This window comes from Myotis brandtii, unplaced genomic scaffold (assembly GCF_000412655.1).
Source record: "Myotis brandtii unplaced genomic scaffold, ASM41265v1 scaffold1052, whole genome shotgun sequence".
Lineage (NCBI taxonomy): Eukaryota > Metazoa > Chordata > Mammalia > Chiroptera > Vespertilionidae > Myotis > Myotis brandtii.
In genome coordinates, this window is record NW_005353545.1 from 143,156 (window position 1) to 149,165 (window position 6,010).

The 6,010-nt window shown below is 45.9% G+C and overlaps 1 protein-coding gene and 1 pseudogene across 2 annotated transcripts in view; one reads left to right on the plus strand and one right to left on the minus strand.

Annotated features, from left to right (window-relative positions):
* Positions 1–6,010, minus strand: part of LOC102260650 (histone demethylase UTY-like) — a 306,332-nt gene that overhangs the window by 122,621 nt on the left and 177,701 nt on the right. The window lies entirely within an intron of this gene.
* On the plus strand, positions 2,741–4,873 carry LOC102262210 (annotated as a pseudogene).

Genomic DNA, 6,010 nt, shown 5'->3' on the forward strand with positions numbered 1-6,010 from the left:
GGGGGGGGTAAGGGCAGAGGGTGGGGTGGGAACCCGGTGGAGTGGAGCTATCGGGGAAAAAAGAGGAATAACTGTAATAATCCGAACAATAAAGATTTAATTTAAAATAAAAAAAGAAAAAGCAAACCAGTTACTGCTCTTTGAATTAAAAAAAATAAATAAAGCAGTGAGTTCCCTGGGTTTCTTTGTCTCCTTTTTTTTTTTTTTTGGTGTTTTGTTGTTCACTTTGCTTTGTTTTGCCTAATATATCCCTTCTTGCATTCTGGAAAAGATACTACTTGAAAACAACAGGTGCAAATAAAAAAAGCATCAAGAAAAGATTGCTCTCTTTACTTAAAAGACCAAAAAAGAAAGGAAGAAGGAAAACTTAAGGCAGTAAGTTGCCTCTCCAGCAAATACAATATGACTCTATGATCACCTTTACCACTAGTCTAAAGTATACAATCAAATAAACAGGCTGGGCCAATGTCAATTTCTCAGTGTTAATATTGTATTACAATTATGCAAAATGCAACCACTTGAAGAACTGGGTGAATACTACACATTGTCTCTTGTCCCATATCTGTAACTTCCTCTTTTTTAAGTTTAAAAAAAATCAGTGTAACTCGTGAGAAGAATGTATTACAGTTAAAATCCTATATTTATCCAAAAAGCTTCAGAAAATATCTCAATAGGCAGCAGCGGTTTTTAAAAATTAAAAAATAATCCTAACAAATTTCAGAAAATAGAATTATCATGTGACAGAAATATAACAATGAAGATATGAGAAAATCAAGTGTTTATAAAAACTTTCACTTATCAGTTAAAAATTAGAAAATAAAAAGACCTACTTCTAAATCCATTGCAAACTACTTGTTTTAGGTTCTTTTAATAACCATTAAAATTTATAAGTACAAATTTTCTAACAGGAGAATTTTCTTGGATTAATAATAAAACATTTTCCACTGAGATTAAGAATTCTTATAAATATCATATGAAAGTATACTGCCCAGGTTTCCCTTTCTGAGAAGAATACTCAATTCAGAATTTATGCCTCATTCTATGATAATAGCATCAATTTAGAAATTTAGTAACAGACATTCTCCAATTTTTAAAAATTCAAATGCAGCAATTCTATAACTTAATTTAGTAATCAAGTGTAAAATTAATACTTTTCCTTCTTTGGAGCATGCTATGAAATTAAGATACTTTTAAGGTTCTAAAGTGCACAATGATAATAATAGATTGAATGTACTTAAAATCATTTTTCCTACATCAAAAGAATAAACAAACTGGAAACAAACAGCTACCTATTTTCCCTCTTTTGCATATGCCTTTCCAATTTTCTCAGCACAATTATTAAAGAGGCTTTCTTTTATCCATTGTATGTTTTTAGGTCTTTTGTCAAAATTATTTGCCCACATATTTAATGCAAATTTGTTTCTGGGCTCTCAATCCTGTTCCATTGGACTGTGTATTTTTTCTGATAATACCATGCAATTTTGATTACTGTTGCTTTGCAGTATAGTTTAAAGTCAGGAAGTGAGATAGCTCCAACCTCATTCTTTTTTTCTCAGGATTGCTTTGGCTCTTTTGATTCCATAGAAATCTGATTTTTTTTCTTTAAAAAGTGCTTTTGTCACCCTGGCAGGTATGGCTCAATAGGTTGGGTGTTATTCCATGCACCAAAGAGTTGTCAGTTCAATTCCTGGTCAGGGCAAATGCCAGGGTTGTGGGCTCAATCCCTGGTAGGGGGCATGCAGGAGGCAGCTGATCAATGTTTCCCTCTCACCAATGTTTGTCTTTCTCTTTCCCTTCCCTGCTCTCTAAAAATTAATTTAAAAAACAGAGACAGAGAAACAGCGATCAGACTGTCAATCCCCAGAGGGAAAGTACGGGAGAGGAGGTAAGGGGGAGAGATCAACCAAAGGACTTGTATGCATACATATAAGCCAAACCAATGGACACAGACAACAGGGGGATGAGAGCATGAGTTTGGGGGTGGAGGGGTGGTTAGGAGTTAATGGGGGGATGAGGACACATTTGTAATACCTTAACAAATAAAGAAATTAAAGATAAAAAAATCTTTAAAATAAAAATGCCAATGTGATTTTGATGGAGATTTCATTAAATTTGTATATTGCTTTAACCCCTGGGTGGCTTGCTGGGCCTGAAGTGGACCCTACCCCAGACCAAATCCAGGGAGTGGGGTGGGGGTCTGGACTCAGGGAAGGGTCCATAAAGTCAACCCTCCTATGACCTCCAGCTGGGAAAGTTGTGAGCACGCTCCAGCTATGACCACGGCAGATGCCCCACACCTGCTGGAGTCTTCACCCCCAGCTATGAGGCTGAGACTCGCCCAATCCTAGAAGACACTGCACACCTGGTCTTCCTGTGGGGCTAAGCACTGCCATGCCAAGAGGGCTGAAACCAAGGCAGGTGCAGGGTGTTCCCCCTGCCTTCCTAACTTCTCATTCTCACACCCACACTCCCAGGTTTACCTCTGCAGGTCAGTGATGGAGGTAGAGAAAGATTATGTGGAGTTGGTGCAGAATCTCACTCAATCTCCATTATTCTTGGGAGACCAAGTCCTTCCTAAAGATATAGCTCGATTTCCTAACTTGGCATCCCATTTAGGGAAACCCCTTTGGGATGCAGCATGGCACTGAATCTTTAGAGCAATCCCTCTGAGAAATGATACCATTTAGTACCCCTTCATATTTCCCCCCATAGTTCCATTCTTCGCCCCATTACTCTGACTTTGAAAGGCTGGTGAGTATAGAGCTAGGCTAAGCCACTGAAGTTCAAATGGGTTTGGGGAGACCCTGGGAACTGGGCTACTGCCCCAAGGCCTGGTCAGTAGATATCCCACCTCCATAGTCAAAGAAGTTGGGGAACCCCAGTTCTAGATTTCTACATGACAGCTGCCCTGATCAACCCTCAAACAGAAAGGCCAGGATCCAACCATACCTCAATGGACCCCAGGGACATCTTGAAAGGCATTTCCGAAGCAGAAGAAAATTCATGCCAATCCATCATCAAAAGCACTCACGAAGATTTCCAAGAAGCCTGAGGCACCTCTCAACACCTCCAGCTGCATAGGAAATGAGGTGGGTAGAGGGAGTACAGAGAAGAAGCAAGCGAGTAGCTGAGTTCCCTATGGGCCCATGTACCCACTGGCATTGGGTGAGCCGAGGCAGAACTCTTTGAGAAGCAGGTTGTCCAACATGGCGGCCAGATATTCTGCCCTGGTCCCAGGGGTCACTCACATTGTGGTGGACAATGGCATAGACTATGAGCTAGCCCTTTGCCTCCTTAGACTGTCCCAGCTATCCCCAAGTGCTCAGGGGTAAGGTCAACCTGGCTGAGCATGTGCCTACAGGAGATTAGGCTGGTGGACACGGCAGGATTCAGCATTTTCCTCCAACAGGTACCTGGACCAACCACAGCTCAGTAAGACAGACCAAGACTCTTCTACTGGAGCTTGTAAGGATCTGCTCAGGACAGCCCTCTTTCCTCCCTCTATTCCCACTAGACAGAAGAAGCACCAGAGAACAGAAGATACTCCAAACACTCAAGTCCAGCCTGGCTTTGGTGATAAAACCAGTGATGAGGAAGAGACCCAAGTTAATGCAGCTAATTTGGAAGCCCTGATCAGTGGCCACTACCCCATCCCTCCTGAGGGAGATGATGAGCCTAGTCCAGCCCCTGAGGGTCTGGATAAGTGGGTTTGAGCACAGCCTTCAAATCAAAAGGTGACCAACCACAAAACCCATATCACAGAAAAACTGGAAGTGCTGGCCAAAGCCTACAGTGTTCAGGGAGACAAGTGGAGGGCCCTTGGCTATGCCAAGGTCATCAATGCCCTCAAGAGCTTCCACAAGCCTATCACCTCCTAATAGGAAGCTTGCAGTATCCCTGGGATTGGGAAACAGATGGCCAAGAAGATCGTAGAGATCCTAGAAAGTGGATATCTGCAGAGCGGGACCACATCAGCAATAGTGTGCCTGTCTTGGAACTCTTCTCTAATATTTGGGGAGCTGGAACCAAGACTGCCCAGATGTGGTACCATCCAGATGTGCTTCCGGAGCTTAGAAGACATCTGCAACCAGGACTCCATGAATACTCAGCAGGCCATTGACCTGAAGCAATTCGATGACTTTCTGGAACTGATGCCCAGGGAGGGGGCTGCCTAGATTGAGCAGAGAGTCCAGGAATCAGCTCAGAATTTCAAGTCTGGGCTGTTGCGTGTGCCATGCAGTTCCTACCAACAGGGGAAAGCAATCTGTGGTGATCTGCACGTGCTGCTCAGTCACCCAGATGGCTGATCTCACCAGGGCATCTTCAGTCACCTGCTTGACAGCCTTCAGCAGTGAAGGTTCCTGACTGATGACTTGGTGAGCCAGGAGGAGAATGGTCAGCAGCAGAAGTACCTAATTGTGTGCAAACTCCCAGGACCAGGGCGACGGTACCAATGACTGGACATCATCACTGTGCTCTAAAGCGAGTTTGTGTGCACACTGCTCTACTTCACTGGCTCTGCCCACTAAAACCGCTCCAAGCGGGCTCTGGTCAAGACCAAGGGCATGAGCTTGTCGGAACACGGCCTCAGCGCAGCTGTGGTGCAGGACACCCAAGGTCTCAAGGTAGGGTCTGGCCGAGTGCTTCCCACCCCAATTGAGAAGGTTGTCTTCAGGCTCCTAGGCCTGCCCTACTGAGAACCAGCTGTGCGGGACTGGAGACCCATGGTCAAGGTGGAAGGGGCACCCACTGGGCCAGCTGCCCCACCTGGCTATCAGTACTCTCTAGCCTCAGCTGGCTAAACCTCACCACTTTAATCACCAGCTCCCTGGGCCTAAGGGAAAGGGCCAATCTAGCTCCCAGGGTCTGCCCTGCGCTCTCTCGACAAGAGCAGACTGCTCTCCCTTCTACTGCACAGGTACCCTTGGTAGAGATTTGCATGTGGCCCATTGCCCCATTTTAAGCAGAACAGGTGGCTGGTTTGAAGCCAGCTTCTTGTGCTGAAGGCCCAGGCATCCCCTTTCTCTACCCTGAGGAGGGTCTAGCTACTGACGATGGGATGGGGCTTCAGGGGAAGAGGCAAGCAGTTCTGGCCCAGCATTACCCAAGACCCTTTAGAGGAGAATGAACCACTTCATGTACACCCTCTACCCACCTCATTTCCTATGCAGCTGGAGGTGTTGAGAGGTGCCTCAGGCTCTGTGAGGAAGACCCAGGGGCCCAGCAGAGTGCATTTGACATTCAACCTGCCTGGAGTCTCTGAGCTGCTGCAGTCCCTGCCCTGCCTTCTCCCACCCAGGGGGGCATGGAGAGGGGAGCTAAATGGGAGCCCAGAAATGCAAGTTAACTGCTCTTCATATAGGCCAAGCCTGAGTCAGCTCCTGAACTCAGGACACTGGTGGACATTAAAAGGGAGAATTTATGGAGTCAGGCGTTTCGGGGTGCCTGTCTACCCATCAGCATCTTCTTTGGGCCCTGCCATAGAAAAGGCTATCTGGGAACATGAACAAAAGTGGCAAAGATTAGCCCAGTTAGCCTGGCTCATTGGTTGAGTGTGATCCTATGAACCTGGTGGTCATGGTTCGATTCATTGTCAGAGCACATGCCTGGGTTGTGGGCTTGATGCCTAGTGTGGGGCATGCAGGGGCAGCCCATCAATGATTCTCTCTCATCGTTGATGTTTCTGACTCCCTCCCTCTCCCTTTCTCTGTGAAATCAATAAAAATACATATTTTTTTAAAAGTGAAAAAAATGTAACCGCCTCTACCTGCCTCTACTAGTGACCCGGTGCATGAAATTCATGCACGGGGGAGAGTGTGTTCCTCAGCCTGGCCTGCACCCTCTCCAATTTGGGACCCCTCGAAGGATGTCCTAGTGCCAGTTTACAGGGATCGGGCATAAACCAGCAGTCGGACATCCCTCTCACAATCCAGGACTGCTGGCTCCTAACCGCTCACCTGCCTGCCTGCCTGCCTCATTGCCTCTAACCACTCTGCCTGCCGGCCTGATC